This window comes from Mus musculus, chromosome 18 (assembly GCF_000001635.26).
Source record: "Mus musculus strain C57BL/6J chromosome 18, GRCm38.p6 C57BL/6J".
Lineage (NCBI taxonomy): Eukaryota > Metazoa > Chordata > Mammalia > Rodentia > Muridae > Mus > Mus musculus.
Window position 1 is genome coordinate 64,235,963 of NC_000084.6, and position 16,874 is coordinate 64,252,836.

Genomic DNA, 16,874 nt, shown 5'->3' on the forward strand with positions numbered 1-16,874 from the left:
GAAGGCTCAGGAGTGTAAGAGTTATGGAGAGAAGTTGAGGTTTGGCAAGGTCAGAGATCTTGATGAGAGCCCTAAAGTGGCTACTGTTGTGAGTGCAATTGTCCCAGGAGAGAGACAGCATTTCAAAGGTTCCGGTACCATGGAAAGACCATCAAGAAAAGCAGCAGGGCTGAAATGGGGCCATCCTGAGCCTAGGAGATGCGCTGTGTGTGCTGCAGAGAATGGACTAGAGGTGTAGAATTAGCTGTTCAGGCCTTTGGAGATGGGAGGGATTGTGAGTGGGTCTCAGACATCAAATACTGGATTTCTTATACTGTTACATTTTTATTTTGCTTTTATCTGATTATGGCTACACTCTGCTTCTTCCGTCTTGGAGTAAGGAAGTATGTAACTTTTTTTTTTAATTTCACAGTTGAGAACTTTTGGGGTTTCAGAGAGTCTTTGTGATTTTAGAGAGACTAGATATTTTAAAGAGACTGAACTTTAAAATTTTTGAATTTGTAAAGACTGTGGAAATTGTAGAGTTTGGGATGTGTTTTACATTGTGCTAGCGACCTTAATATGAAATCTTAAAGTCAACAAGAAAGGAAAAGTTAGGGTTGGACAGTGGCGTGTTTGAATGTCAGGTTGACAAGGGGTCAATTGTGCTGGCTTGTTTTATGTCAACTTGATACAAACTACAGTCATTTTGTAAGAGGGAATCTCAGTTGAGAAGTTTCCTGCTCCAGACCGGCCGCTGCAGAAGCCTTTCCTGACTGATGATTGACGTGGGAGGGCCCAGTGCCACCCTTGGGCTGGTGGTCCTGGGTTCTATAAGAAAGCCTACTGAACAAACCATGAGAGGTACTCCAGTGAGGAGCTTTCTCCCATTGCCTCTGCATCAGTGTCTGCCTCCATGTTCCAGTCTTGGATTCCTGTCCTGGGTTCTCTTCATGATGTGCTATGATCAGGGCATGCAAGGTGAAATAAACCCTTTCCTCTCCAAATTGCTTTGGGTGTTTTATCACACTGATAGGATAACATTCATCCTGTCTACACATTATGTAGTAGTATGTCGTAAGGTATTGTAGTAAAATCGAATGAAATTGCATATGGTACAAATTTTCAATTCACTATTCTGTTCTGCACAAACATTTGGCAACATCTGGATCTACCTTTTAATATATGTATAAGTGCACACCTGTGTGTTGCTAATGTGTGTATACAGTGAATATGTGCATGCTCATAGATATGCATGCTGTGAATGTAGGTACATGTCTGAAGATAACAGGACAACTCTGGGTGGCAGTTCTTGCCTTTCACGTTGTTTAAGGTAGGGTTCTTGTTGTTTGCCACTACATATGACAGACTAGCTGGACCACAGACTTCTGAGGATTTCTCTGTTTCTGCTTCCCATCTCCCCATAGGTGTGCTGAAGTTACGCTCACCTGCTACCACATGTAGGTAGGTTCTGGATATCTGACTTCTGCTCCTCAAGCTTGTGCAGCAAGTACTTTACCTGCCAAGCCATCCCTTCACTTTCAGAGATACTTTTGACAGTCCCCACAAATATATAGAAGAGAAACAGTACTGAATATTCTACAAGGCACAAGAAACCACAACAAAGAATTATTTTGCCGGAAATATCAGCAGTTCCAAGATTGAGAGAGAACCTGCAACCTGGAAGGACTCAGACATTATTCCTAAAACAGAGGTCACTGAGAGAAGAGCTGCAGGGTATTTCAGAGCCATTGCCATCTTCCTTCCAATGGTTTCTCAGCCCTCCTCTCAGCAGGTCAGGGGAAACACACATCACTCAGAAGTCTTGCTCTAGGCAAGTTCACAGAACAACATCATTGGGCACTGTGGAGGAAATATGTCTCCCAAGCCACTGAGTACTTGGAAGATACCCCAAAAGAAAAGGTTAAAGGTCATCGTCTTAGCTAGGGTTTCCATTGCTGTGAAGAGACACCATGACCAAGGCAACTCTTATAAAGGACAACATTTAATTTGGGCTGGCTTACAGATTCTGAGGTCCAGTCCATTATCATCATGGGAAGCTTGGCAGCATCCAGGCAGGCATGGTGCTAGAAGAGCTGAGAATTCTCCATCTTGTTCCAAAGGCAGCCAGGAGAAGATGGTCTCTCTCAGGCAGCTAGAAGGAGGATCTCTTCTGTACTGGGTGGAGCCTGAGCATAAGAGAAGACCTCCAAGGCCCACCCCCACAGTGACACACTTCCTCCAATCAGGCTATACCTCCTCCAATAAGGGCACACTTCCTAATCGCAGCACTTCCCATGAGCCATGCATATTCAAATCACCACAAGCATAAAGAAACTGACCGAGCATCACCAGCCCAACATGACTAGCATGGGATTCATGCCATAGGCCCTGTTTTACTCTTAATCACTCCCTCATCATATTTTCCAGATTAACTTGATTAGTTTCCATTGATCCCTGCTCTTCCTGCAGATTGCAAATCCCAGTATCCAATCACTGCTTAAGAAAGTGACTAAAGAAAGGAAAATGATTCCCTGGCTTCTGGTCCCATTTTATTATTTGTTCCTTTGGCCCTGGATTCTTCACAGCACCTCCCACACTAGTTGTTTCACTTAAAATCAAGGAGCAACAACAACAACAGCAACAACAAAACAATAACAGAACAGCCTTTGGTCAAAGTTCATCCCCTTCATTTATGTTGCCGTGCCGTCCGATTTGTTGCTCATCATTATATTCATCACACAAAGCACAGTGCTTGGCACATAATAGAACTCTACATGTGTCTGCTGAATGAGGGGATATGGCTCCCAAAGGTAAGTTAAAAGGCACTGTTAAAGCAAACTAGCAAGACCAAAAGTAATGAAGGCAGAGGTAGATAGAGAAGAACGAAAGCTGGCAACTACATGTGAGCCTCCTCTGTGCCAAGACTAGCTTTTGGCCCCGTGGTATCTTTCTGGTACAATGTCTGACTGTTTTCCCATTTCTCTGAACACCTACATGTGTCTGTCACAATAAGAGATTATCAGGTCTGTTCCCCAGAACCAAATCCAGTTTCCTTAGGTTTGGCCCAGCAGCTACTGATTACCCACTGGCAAGTTTTCTCTAATTTAGAGCAACCCCCGTTCTGCTCCCAGACCTTAAGAAGGCAGCTTCGAGCTTTAGCAACCCTCCATCCCAGCCATCAGGTTTACCCTGTCGAGGCTGTCTTGCCAAGGAACTCCTGAAAGTTACAGAGCCAGCCTCTGCTTTCACAGGCTGTGAAAGCCATATCTAGCAACATGACAGTGCCATGCTGCTGAGGTCAGGGGGAGCTGACATGCAGATGAGGAAGTGGAGCTCCTGCTCCCGTCTCCTATGCAGTGGATTCCCGGGAGCCACAGAGGGGAGCACAGAACTTCCCAGCATCATATTCCAGTGATGAATTCTAAGGCACGGCAACTTTAAGGACTGTTCTGTTGTTGTTTTCTGGGAAAACACTGAGCTTTTGTTCCAATGAGATTCAAGCCAACTTGAAAGGTGGAGTGTGCTAAAGTCATCAGTGTCACGGCCAATGAAAACAGGTTTCCACAAGCTGAGATATCTACTGTGCACTATTCTATTCTGAAGTGGAGGGTGGGAGGCATTGAGTGGAGGACAAGAAGGAAGCTGGGAAACACAGAGGAAGAGGAAAGAAGAGGGAGAGACAGAGGAGCCATGAGGGGGAAAGGGTGCTCTCTTTTGGAGGTTTTGCTTTTCTTCCTTTCTTTCTTTTCTTTTCTTTTCTTTTCTTTTCTTTTCTTTTCTTTTCTTTTCTTTCTTTCTTTCTTTCTTTCTTTCTTTCTCTCTCTCTCTCTCTCTCTCTCTCTCTCTTTCTTTCTTTCTTTCTTTCTTTCTTTCTTTCTTTCTTTCTTTCTTTCTTTCTTTCTTATTAAATTCTGACACCAGGAAGCTCTGTGTACATGGTAGCCCATTCTCTCCTGCCGAAGCCTGAAGGCAAACCGAGACGCTGTGTCAATTACAAAGAAAATCAATGAGGATGCTGTTTGGGAGTCCTTTCACCACTCCGCACGGATGGTAGCCTCCGCTCTTTGGCGCTGATTCATTTACTTCATCCTCTCTAGGGGAGGCTGACATATTGCTGCTGTGAAGAATCTGAAGTGAAATCACCTTTGCCTCTTACTTGTCCCTCTGAGCAGCTTGGTAAAGGAGCACCGCATGCCCTGGTTGGGACTATAGGTCAGAAGGGTAAGACCTCAATTGGGCCAGCCTTAGGCTACCCTTCCCTTTACCATCCTGGCTTCTGCCTACCCCGGATGCCCCAGGCCCCATGAGGCTTCCAGAGCTTAGAATCTCCATGCATTTCCAAGCTTACCCTTCTCCATCCCAGAGGCTCTGCTGAGACAAAGCTCAGATCTGAGAAAGCTGGATGAAGTAGGTTTGGCTTTACAAATGCCTCCCAGGTTCCATGGTCCATCCTGAGATAACATTAATGTCAACTGTGGCCTGAGACACCCATGCCAACAATCACTAAGTCCTAGGTTTCTCTTAAGGCAAACTACCAAATGGACCGGGCATTGTGGTTGCTGTGAAACCACCACCACATTCTGGAGGGTAAAACAAGTGCACTGGCTAGGACAGCCTCGCCCGCCATGCCTTCATTTATGTATCTACAGATCCGTGCAGCCTATGCTGGTAAATGACTTAAATAAGTTCACTTTATTTTTCTACATTGAAACACTACTCAGCTTTAAAGAAGGAATTCACGACTAGTGCTTGTAGTGAAACACTTTATCTCAGAAACTGAGTGGAAGAGCTAAGGCAGCCTATTTAGAAGAGTCCTGTGTACAGGAAGCTGAGGAACTAGGGCCACCATGGGAAAGGTCAGAAAAGTCATGTTTTCTGAAGGAGAGTGGCCTGGAAGGAGGTGGGGGGATGTTTGCAACTTTGAACATATGCTTGACTGGAATGATGGTGGTCCCAAAATGTCTGTGTGCGTGAAATTGCATACATGACATCCATGCATCTCACTGGAAATAAATTATGCCTCGTGTCAAAAAAGCAAAGTAATAAATATAATATCGAATGAAAATCTTCTGGGAGAAGTTGTGGAAGTGGCTAACCAATGACTGAGCCAGCCTGAGACCCATGCCACAAGAGAGATCTCACCCCTGACACAGCCTGGAGGGCCAAGACCCAGAAGCTGAATAGCCCAGAGATCTAGGATAGAAGCAAGCATGCATACCAAAAGAGGGGGGAAATGTCCATGAAATGATGCCGAATAATCTTCTGCTGTATTCACAGATTGGTGCCTAGCCCGATTTTCGTTATAGAGACTTCATCCAGCAGCCGATGGAAACAGATGCAGAGACCCACAGCCAAACATTAGGCGGAGCTCTGAGAATTCTGCAGAAGAGGGGAAAGAGAGGATTGTAGGAGCTTCAGGGGTCAAGGACACCACAAGAAAACCTGCAGAATCAGCTAACCTGGGTTCACAGAGGCTCACAGAGACTGAATTGACAACCATGAAGCCTGTATGGGATTGACCTCGGCATGCATGTTACAGTTGTGTAGGTTTGTCCTCTTATAGGACTCCTGACAGTGAGAGCAGGTGCTGTCTGACTCTTTTGCTTGCTTTTGGGACCCCTTTCCTCCTGCTGGGTTGCTTCATCCAATCTTAATACAAGAGGTGGTGTCAAGCCTTACTGAAACTTGATATGTTGTGTTTAGTTAATATTAATGGGAGGCCTTCCCTTTTGTGAATAGAAATGGAATAGTGAATAAGGGGGTGGAGGGGAGGTGGGGGAAGATTAGGAGAGGAGGGAATGGAAACTGCTCTTAGGAAACAAACATAGATAGATAGATAGATAGATAGATAGATAGATAGATAGATAGATAGACAGAAACAATAGATAAGAAAAGAAAACCTTGTGTGCATACGTAGTCAGATTTCTCAACTAAAGAACTGATGGGAAAAGCAATATTCAAAGGAAAATGGCTAAAGAATTGATGAGAGATGACAAGTCCTCCTCTAGAAAGTGTGCACCAAGTGCCAAGAAAAATAAACAAAGATAAATCTCCATTTAGACAGTAAATGGTGACACTGCAGAATGGTATAGATAAAAATCATAAAAGCTATGAGAAGGACAGAGGGAAAAAATTACCCGCAAGGAAACGTTCATTAAACTGAACTCAATCTTCCCATCAGCAAAATCATACATGTATGGATGCCAAAAGACAACTGAATAGTGTCTTCAAACTGTTGAAATATATATGTGTGTGTGTGTGTGTGTGTGTGTGTGTGTGTGTGTATGTATATATATTATATATATACATTTATATATATAATAAAGTCCTTTTACCTACTCAAGAATAAAGACCAAACAAGGCCTTTTAAATACATTTTACAAAAACCACCTTTTGTATACTTTTGCACACATTCTCCACTTTTAAATAGAAAAATGGAAAGTTACACTACACACAAAGAGTGAGTGCTCCGATAAACCCAGAAACTGTGGAACAGATTGGTAATTTTCCTAGCTACCAACTACAGTCAGCCAAAAGGAAATTTCAGTTTGTATTTTAAAAGATAAAACAGCATTGGGTCTGGGGAGACGGTTCAGTTGGTCAAGGGCTTGCTGGACAAAAAGCAGAGCCTGAGTCTAATCCGCGGAACTCAGATAGAAAGGCTGGGCACAGAAGTGTGTGCTTGCAATCCCAGCCATGGAAAACCAAGGCAAGGGCTTGCTGACCAGCCAACTCTAGCCAAATCAACAAGCTCTAGGTTAATGAGAGACTCGGTCTCTAAACAAACAAACAAATAAGGTATAGGTTGATTGATTGAGAAAGATGCCCTATATCCACCTCTGGCTTCCTTACCAGTATCTGCACATGCATGAGAAAACACACACACACACACACACACACACACACACACACACACACAGAGAGAGAGAGAGAGAGAGAGAGAGAGAGAGAATAAATGGAATATAGGCTGAATAGTCCTAATTCTAAAGTTTAAAATCCAAAATGCTTCAAATACAGAAACTTCTGAAGTATATGAAGCTACAAGTGGAAAATACTACATCTAATCTCACAAGACAGATTATAATCAAAGTACAGTCACAGTAATAAATTGTATAAAATTCCAATCTATTTATTGTATTAGGAATATATGAAAGACAAATTTTTTATTTGGACTAGGGTCTCATCTAATATATATAAATTATATATATATATGTATATATATGTGTGTGTGTGTATATATATATATATATATATATATATATATATATATATATATGCACTTGTGTGCATGTGTGTGTACATGTATGTCTCTTTGTGTGTAATACTCCAAAATCTGAACAAATACAAAATCTAAAAACATTTAGGATTCTAAACATTTTGATAAGTACATAAATATAATGAGTGGTCAGGGTAAACAATTTGAAAATCATAAAAACTGATAAAGAAAATACTGAAATTATCCAGAGTTGAGCACCTGCAGATCACATTGCTGTCTCCAGGATGGGTACCCTAAGCCACTGCAAATTTCTCTCTAGATGACCTTCAATTACATTCACTTTTGTATGGATATACCCAGCCTTACCTTCAGGGTTCTTTCTGCAATAAATACTTTCCATAATGTGTTATAAATATCCTTGTACCTTCTATGTAAGAGTTGCTATTTTGTTGAGCCAGACCCTTGCAAAGGCTATCATAGAATATTTTGACCACTGTCATAAAATCTGACCTTTTGATGCAGATGGACCATCTCAGTACCCTTGAGGCATCCAGGGAGTGCAAATAGTACTGAGTTGGATGGCTAAGGTGGAATCTAATTGCTAGCCTAATGCTAGCCCATCCACACCATTTACAACCTCCAAACCTAACCTGAGTGGCTCATCCTGGGCTCCAAATCAGCCAGGTAAGTCCACCTGATCTTAGCCCATCTCTACCATGCCCACAATACCCAAACATAGTCCTGGTTGCACATTCTAGCCCAGTGATCCCTGACTGTGCCATTCCCAACCTCTAGGGTTGGCACCAGTTGCATTCTTCTGTGTACCAGCCCAGGCTGCTGAACTGGTTTGATCTAAGCCCACCTGCAACCCATATCCAAACTCAAAGCCTAGCCTGGGCCACACACCCCATGTGATGGTTCAGTCTGGTGAGATCATGTATCTGTCGGTTGGACCAGCCTGGTAAGTCGCTGGAACCTCTCCTGACCCTGCCGCCCCTTAGTCGTACAATCTGCATGATGTGCAAGGTGGCTGAGTGATGCTAGCTCACTTGTGCCATCCTCATAGTCACAGGAATAGTTCTGCATAGCACAGAGAGCATGCCAGCCTATGCAGATCCAGCCACTGCTCCCATTTCCATGTGTTCTTGTTTTAGGCTGAACTGGAGTCATCCCATATTCCTCCAGTGGAAAATCAACACCAGACCCTCTGAAGGTGTGCTCTATCAACTCCTAATCCCTCATCTACAATCAGCCACGCTAACAAAACAAAATTGCCACTCAACAGGGGACTCTTCAAGTCTCACGTAAGACAGGCAACCAATACAAAGAAGTTCATGTGTCCAAGTATTATCATAAACATACAAGTGATATGAAAGGCCAAGAAAGCAAGCATGCCCTTCCTGACCTTGACCAGCCTTAGAGAAATTATTCCTATGACAATTACCTAGATGGATCTCAGACCTTATAAACAAAAGCACAAACTTCATCAAAGTATCAAATGGTTTAAAAAAAGACACCAGGAAAATAGCTCAAGGGACTTAAATAGAATAGGAACAAATGACTGAATGAGACCCAAGAAAGCACATCATATTTCTAAATGGAATGATGAAGACAATTCAGGATTTGAAAACAGTAAGGAGATGGAAATATTGAAGTACTCTTAAACTGTAAACAAACATGGAATTGGAAAAAAATGCAGCAATCCAAATAGAAAACTCTGGGGAAAGCATTACCAATAGAATGGACAATGTAGAAAATAGAATGACAAGGATTTAAGATCAAACAGAGGAACTGGACCCCTCATCAAATAATATGGAAAAACATAAACAGAACATTTGGGAACCATGGGATAACATGAAAGATCAAAATTTTAAATTATAGGTGTGGATGAAGGATACAAATCCAAAATCAATGGCACAGAACAGATCTTCAAGAGACTCATAGAAGAAAATGTCCACTAGTACTACCGGAGGATCCAAGAATACCACTCCTAGGCATGTTCCCAGAAGATGCTCCAACATGTAATAAGGACACATGCTCCACTATGTTCATAGCAGCCTTATTAATAATAGCCAGAAGCTGGAAAGAACCCAGATGTCCCTCAACAGAGGAATAAATACAGAAAATGTGGTACATTTACATAATGAAGTACTATGCAGCCATTAAAAACAATGAATTTATGAAATTCTTAGGCAAATGGATGGATTTGGAGGATATCATCCTGAATGAGGTAACCCAATCACAAAAGAACACACATGATATGCACTCACTGATAAGTGGATATTAGCCCAGAAACTCGGAATACCCAAGATACAGTTTGCAAAACACATGAAACTCAAGAAGAAGGAAGACCAAGCCGGGCATGGTTGCGCATGCCTTTAATCCCAGCACTCGGGAGGCAGAGGCAGGCAGATTTCTGAGTTCAAAGCCAGCCTGGTCTACAAAGTGAGTTCCAGGACAGACAGGGCTACACAGAGAAACCCTGTCTCAAAAAACAAAGGAGGAGGAGGAGGAGGAGGAGGAGGAGGAGGAGGAGGAGGAGGAGGAGGAAGAGGAGGAGGAGAAGCTTAAAGTCAGAAGCAGCATACAAATATCTGATAGTTACCTGAACTTATGAAAAGTAAGTGACATATCATTTAATAATGATGGATCAAAAAATTAACAAAAGAAATAAAACTTTTTATGATTAAATGAAAATAACAATACCACATAACAAAACCTCATAGAAAAAATTAAAAATTAAAAGCAGACCTAAGAGGGGATTTTATAGCTCTAAGCACCTACATTAAAAAGGTATAAGTAAATAATTTAATGGTGCAACTCAAGAATTTGGAAAAAGAAAAACAAACCAAAAGCAAATCAAGTAGATGGGTAGACATAATTAAAGTTGGAACAGAAATTAATTGGAGTAGAAACAAAGACAACAATTAATAGAATCAAGGAATCTAAGAACTTAATCTTTGAGAAGATAAACAAGATTGGCAGACCCTTGGCCCAATTAATCAAAAGTAAGAAAATGATGCCCAAAATTAGCAGAATCAGAAATAAATAGAGAAACAGTACAACAGACACTGGAATTCAGAGTGTTGCAAGAGAATGTTTCTAAAACCTGTACTACACTAACCTAAATTTTTTTAAAGGGAAAATGTCTAGATTAATCCAAAATTGAACCAAGAAGTGATCAATGACTTAAACAGAACCACAACAAACAAGAAGACTTAAACAGTAATAAAATTCCCTCCAAATAAAAAAAGCTCAGGCAGATTCACAGAATAATTCTGAGACTTTGAAAGAAAATCTACAACTAATACTTCTTAAATTACTTTTTCATTTTTAAAAATGGATTTTTCCTATGTTATTATAGTCTCATATTATAAGTACATAATTTCCTCTTTTCTTTTCCCTCCTCCAAACCCTCTCATATACCACCCTCTAGCACGCTTTCAAATCGATGCCCCCTTTTTTATTAATTGTTTCTATGTTATGTATATATATGTATATATAATTTTTAATAAATGTAATTTTAAAGAAACAAAAGGAACACTTCCAGACTCCTTCTATGAAGACAATAATACCAAAAACCAGCTAAAGAAACAACAACAAAACAAAATTATACCCCAGTATTCCTCATGAATATAGTTGTGAGAATTCTCAATTCAATATTTGCAAGTTGAATGCAGGCATCTATCCAAAAGGTTGTCCACCATGATCAAGTTGGCTTTATCCTGTAAGTGAAGGTATGGTGCAATATATGTGTGTGTGTGTGTGTGTGTGTGTGTGTTAATAGATGTATTAAATCATATAAATGAACTTACAGGCAAAAGTAGCACAGTCATCTCAAAAGATGTAGAAAAGAGCCTTTGACAAACTCCAAAATTCCTCATGGTAAAAGGAAAATAGAACTGGAAGGGACATATTTCAACACAATAAAGGGCATATGTGAAAATCCCATGGCCAAAACCATCCTAAATGGAGAAAACTTGGAAGCCATCCCATTAAAATGAAAGAAAGAAACAAGACGTGGCTGTCCAACATCACCAAATATAATACTTGAAGCATAGCTAAGTTAAGAAAAGAAGAAAACTAAAGGAATACAATTGGGGAAAGAAGAGATCAAATAATTACTTGCAGATGATACATAAGAGACCAACATGGTAGCCCATGTACAATAGCCTTAAAAATAAAAACCAATAAAATATGTAAAAAATAAATCTAACCAGGGAGGCAAAAAAGGACTCTACAATGAAAACTTTAATTCTCTGAAGAAAAGGGTTGAGGAAGACCTCTCATACTCATGCATTGGCAGAATTAATATTGTGAAAGTGAGCATTCTATCAAAAGCAATTTAATAATTCAACACAATCTTGATTCTTAAAAAATTCCCGTGATTTCTTCACAAGAAGAGTAAATCTTTCTAAAATTAGTATGGAAACACAAAAGATCCTGGATAGCCATTCTGAGGAAAAGACCTATGCTGCAATGACTACCACACCATATTTTAAGTTATATATTTCAGAGTTGTCATAATAAAAAGAAAACACATGGTACAGGCACAAAAACAGACATCTAGTTCAACAGGACAAAACAGAGATGTAAATATTACTACACATATTACAGCCATCTAATATGTGACAAAAACACACACTGAAGAAATGACAGTATTGTCGAGAAATGGTACTGGGAACGTTATTGGACTCATATCTATTACCCAGACCAAACATCAGATCCAAATGGATCAAACATGAAACCTGAAATGCTGAAACTGTTAGAGGAAATCACAGGCAATTCCCTGGAAGATGAAGGTGTAAGAAAGTCCTTTCTGAATAGCACTCCATCTTCTGACTAACTCTCCTGAAACTGATTATTTATTCTCTATGTTCCTTAGATATTTTTAACCTCTTCATACTGAAGTATTCTATTTGTATCCTCTGTGAATGTAGCCTGGTCATCATAATTTCTTAAATCTGTTTCATCGCTGAAAGGTTTTCATTTTTCTTCTATTGTGACTGTATTGCTGGGTATAATAATCAGGACTGGCATCTGTGGTCTTTAAGAACTTATAGACTACCAGTCCCAACCTTTTTGACTTTCAATGGATCCACTAAAAAGCCACGTGCTGTTCTGAATGCCCTTCCTTTTCAAGTGACTTAGTCTTTCTCTCTTGCAGCTTTCAATATCCTATCTTTCTTCTGTACATCTAGTGTTTTGATTACTATGTGATTTCTTTTTCTGGCCCTGTCTAGTCACATGGCCTACATGCCTCTGGAAGCTCATTAGTTATCTCTTCCCTTGCATTAGAGACATTTTCTCACTACTGATTTTCAGAAATCTGCTGAGGGCTTGTCAGATTCTATAGGTGGTCCTTGAGTGGCAAGGGATGGGATTACAGTAAGAGTGGGTGGGGATTTCAAGAGGTGAGGCTCAGGATGCTATACTATCCTCATGTAAGAGGTGCATGTATTAGAGACCAATCTGAGGGTCCCTACCTAAGGTGGCGAAGGGAAGGGCAGGACACTATACAATCCAGGTTGTCCTGGTGAGTGGGGTGCTAGATGAGCAGATGGCTAGACTGGCTTTGGAGGTTCCCATCCAGCATTAGGCTCACAGGATATCATGCAGTATACAGAAATCAGTGCAGTGTATAGAATGAAATTGTTTGTTTGTTTGTTTGTTTGTTTGGTTGGTTGGTTGGTTATTTGGTTGGTTGGTTAGTTGGTTGGTTGGTTGGTTGGTTTTGTTGTTTGTTTTAATGGTCATATTTTGGAAATGTTCAAAGTATTATTCTGAAAAACTGTCTTTCCCAAATTAGCTTTATCTCAGAGTAACTTAATAATTGGTGCAAGACTGTAACATGGGAAAGAAATATTCCAGATAAGTAGCTAAGAAATATTACCATCTTATAATGCTTAGAGGAATCAAGAAATCTGAGCCCTGATCAACAATGGCTGCGTACTCACAAAGAGAAACAAACAAACAAACAAACAAACAAAACAGTGGCAGAGGGTTCCAGACACAATGTCAACTATGAAGTATTTCTGACTATCATTAAAAAAAAAACCCAAGACTGACAATCAATGAAGAAGCCTTAAGGTCCAACTCTAGTTTGTAAGAACCAAAGAAATGCACAATAGATGCCATCACAATGGGATGGAGAGACTATCTTCAATCTCTGATGCTAGAATTCCCGGCGTATGCAGCCATGCATGACATTTTGTGTGGTGCTTGGAACTCAACCTTAGGTCCTCACCCTTGTGGATCAAGTGTTCTTGCCCATTAAGTTATCACCCTAGCCCAAGAGAACCCAACTCTTTTGAGGAGTTTTGCTATAAAGGGAACAGGAAATCACATTGGCAGTTTAAGGAACATATAGAGCCAAAAAAGAATTTTTTTTAAGTTGGGAGAGATTAGAAAAATGGTGGGAGAAAACTTGCAGAGAGCAACAATAGAATGCTGTAGGACAGAAGAACTGCTCAGTCAAGCCTTTAGAGAGCAAGAGTGGGTGGATTTTTCTGCACAAATACAGAGCCAACAACATCCGTGGCTCCAGAAGAGACAATAGCTGGTGTCATGCTGACATGTGCCTTGTGTGACAGAGCATGGGTGGCTGTGGACAATCCACTCTAAATTCGTCTGTTTGATCTTTCTATGGGGGTCATACATTGAGAACAAGAATCAGGTACGATAGCCCAGAAAGGAAGAAAAGGGTAGGAAAGTCATCCATGTGAGTGGAACAAGGGGTAACTCAACCAAAAGAACCAAGTAAGACTTCAGGATAATATCTCTCCACCTCCTTTATGATTTTGTAATAAGAATTCAGTCTAATAACACTAGAAAGCACTTAGATGAGTACCTGATACACTGAGGGCCCAGTGAGTACCTATTTGGATTTCTTTCACTTTCCAAATTCTCTTAATCTCCAAGAGTTGTGACTCTTCTCTCATCACAAGTTTGATTGAAGCGCACGCTTGTCTCCCTTAGATGCCTCCTAAAATGAACCACAGGAAACAACTCCTTTATTTTACAACCATCAGAGACTCTACCTGCCAAGAACATCTTGCACATGCCCTGAGAGGAACCATCCCTGGCAGGCAGCCTCTCCTGGCAGCAGGCCTGAGCCTGACAGGAGAACACTGTGTCTTGTTGAAAGGGGAACTACCTTTTAGATGGGTAGTGTTTTGTTACTAATGCCAAGTCTGCCTGGGGGTTTCATCAGAACCTGGTATGAGTACTGGATTCCACTTCCAAGTGTTTTAAAGTAAAAATGCAGGCACTACAAAGAAGAAATAAGAAGCAGTCACTTGTGTGTAGAATCAGGGAATTCTGTGCAGGGCTCCCTTATGATGAATTATTAGCTGTGAAGATGAAGGTGGAACTTGAAGTGTAGCTCAGTTGCTAGAATGTTTGTCTGGTATGCACGGAGCTCTGAGTCCAGTCCCCAGCTCTGTATAAACTAGAACTGGTGATATGTTTCTATAATCTAAGCATTTGGGTGGTGAAGGTTGATGGCCCAAAGTTCAAAATTATCCTCAATTGAATAGGAAGTTTGAGATCAGCCTGGAAAACATGAGACAATGTCTGAAAAAAATCAAAAGCAAGATAAAGATGAATCACCAGTTGAGATGAGAAATCGAATGGCTGGGGAGGTATTGGTGATACTGCTGCTAAGTACGGAACCAGGAATCCAGAGGTACCTAATGGATCCTGGTTCTGCCACAATGCACCAAGGTACCCTGAACTTCTCAGATGCCATTCGAGTGCATAAATATGATGATGAAGAAGAAGATGACGATGGTAGGGGCTGGAGAGTTGGATCAGTGGTTAAGAACACACTGGCTGAACTTCAAGAGAACCCAGGTTCAATTCCTAGAACCCACAGGGCAGGTCACAATTTTTTATAACTCCAGGTATGGGGGATCTGATGCTCCCTTCTGGCTTCTAGTGGTACCAGCCACACAACAGGCATACATACATGTAGGGAAAACACTCATAAAAATAAAGTAAAATTTTCAATGAAATTCAAATTTTTGAAGATAACAAATGAGGGTGGCAGTGAATCTGTTGAAACAGTCCCTGAGGTTCTGAAGCCTGAACCCCAAAAAGGAAGAGAGAGTCTGGACAAGGACAGATTCCTGTGAAAGCACTCTTGAATTTGCTTTCCAGAAGCCACTCTCCATCCATGCTGACTCATGTTGCTTTGTACCCCATGATGTTGGCCTGAGTCCTGTCTGCTTCAATGAACTTCCTTGCCACCTGGCAAGGGGGAAAGACAGAAACACATACACGCATACACACAGAGAGAGAGAGAAACAGAGACAAAGAGAAATAAAGTTGTTTATCACAAAGTATGTATGGTATGAGTACAGTACAGTCAGTGCCAAGCAAACAACACATACAAGGCACAGTACAGACAGAACAAGCCTGTTGAACATAATGGGGAGGGGAAAGAACCTGGGCTTTAGCCACACAGACCTCAACTTAAACTCCTCTAGAGTTTACTTCCTAGATTTAAACTCCAAGAGTTCAGTGGAGCTTATGGTGCTCACAGAGGCCCCTGGGGATCCAGATCTGACAGACAAAGCACAGCATCTTGTCTATGCTCAGTGGATTTAGGAGAGTTTGAGGAGGATCCACATGAATTCAAGGTAGTGACCCCTGCAGGGCACCTGACATAGGTCTGCCCACAGAGGACTCACTGAGCTCCATGCTTAGTGAACTGTCTGTGTTACCACCTCCTTACCTACAGCTCTCACTTCCTAGATCTAAAGCTTCCCCCCCCCTCTCTCCTCCCTCCCTCTCTCTGAAGATTTTTAGTGTACTGAGTTTGAAAATGTTGGAACAGTGGCAGAGAAGTAGGACAGGATGAGCCCCCGCTATCACACTGAGAAATCTCCTCACAACAACCCAAGGAGCTGGACTCTTGCCTCCCTGTGTTACTTTTGGTCATAGTGTTTTATCACAGCAATGCAAAAGCTATCAAGCAAAAGCAGTCTACAGATTCAGTGCAATCTCTATCAAAATTCCAAAGCAGTTCTTCACAGAAATTGAAAAATAATCATAAATTTCATATGGAAAAAAATAGACAAATGTGGCTAAAATAATCATTAACAACAACCCAAAACAAGTAAAAATCCTACTGGAGGTACCACTGTTACAGACTTCAAGTTATTTACATAACTATAGTAGTAAAAATAGTATGACACTGGAACAATAGAATTATCCAATAATAGGGATAGAATACCCCTACTAAATACCACAGCTTATCAAATAAAAATGCCCGTGCCAGAAACGGGGTACTTATTTTGGAACTATTAGCCAATAAGGTCACATAGAGCCCCAAATATTACAGGCAATATTACTGACAATGCTCTTGGTTACCATTCAGGACTTGAAAATAAGTTCTATTGCTGAAAATACCATATGCTTGAGTCATAGAACATGGAGATAAAATGTGGGTAATTACCTTAAACATACATCCCTACTCAATAGCTTTGATAGATCTGGAAGGTATTATGAACGCTATTAGATGAGAAAAGTAATTATAATTTCCACTCAGCTGTGAACCCTGAGAGCTATAGTAATGACTGGCCTGGCAATGTATACCCACCAGTACAATAGTGGCATGAGTGTTATGGCAGTAACCAAACACATTCTGGTTTGTTTTAAGGTTTTCTCCACT

The 16,874-nt window shown here is 40.9% G+C and overlaps 1 long non-coding RNA gene across 1 annotated transcript in view; it reads right to left on the minus strand.

Annotated features, from left to right (window-relative positions):
* St8sia3os (ST8 alpha-N-acetyl-neuraminide alpha-2,8-sialyltransferase 3, opposite strand) overlaps window positions 1–16,874 on the minus strand; it is a 119,457-nt gene that overhangs the window by 78,239 nt on the left and 24,344 nt on the right. The window contains exon 2 of the long non-coding RNA NR_045366.1: window positions 14,049–14,183. This is a non-coding gene — a long non-coding RNA (ST8 alpha-N-acetyl-neuraminide alpha-2,8-sialyltransferase 3, opposite strand). The remainder of the gene's footprint in view (window positions 1–14,048; window positions 14,184–16,874) is intronic.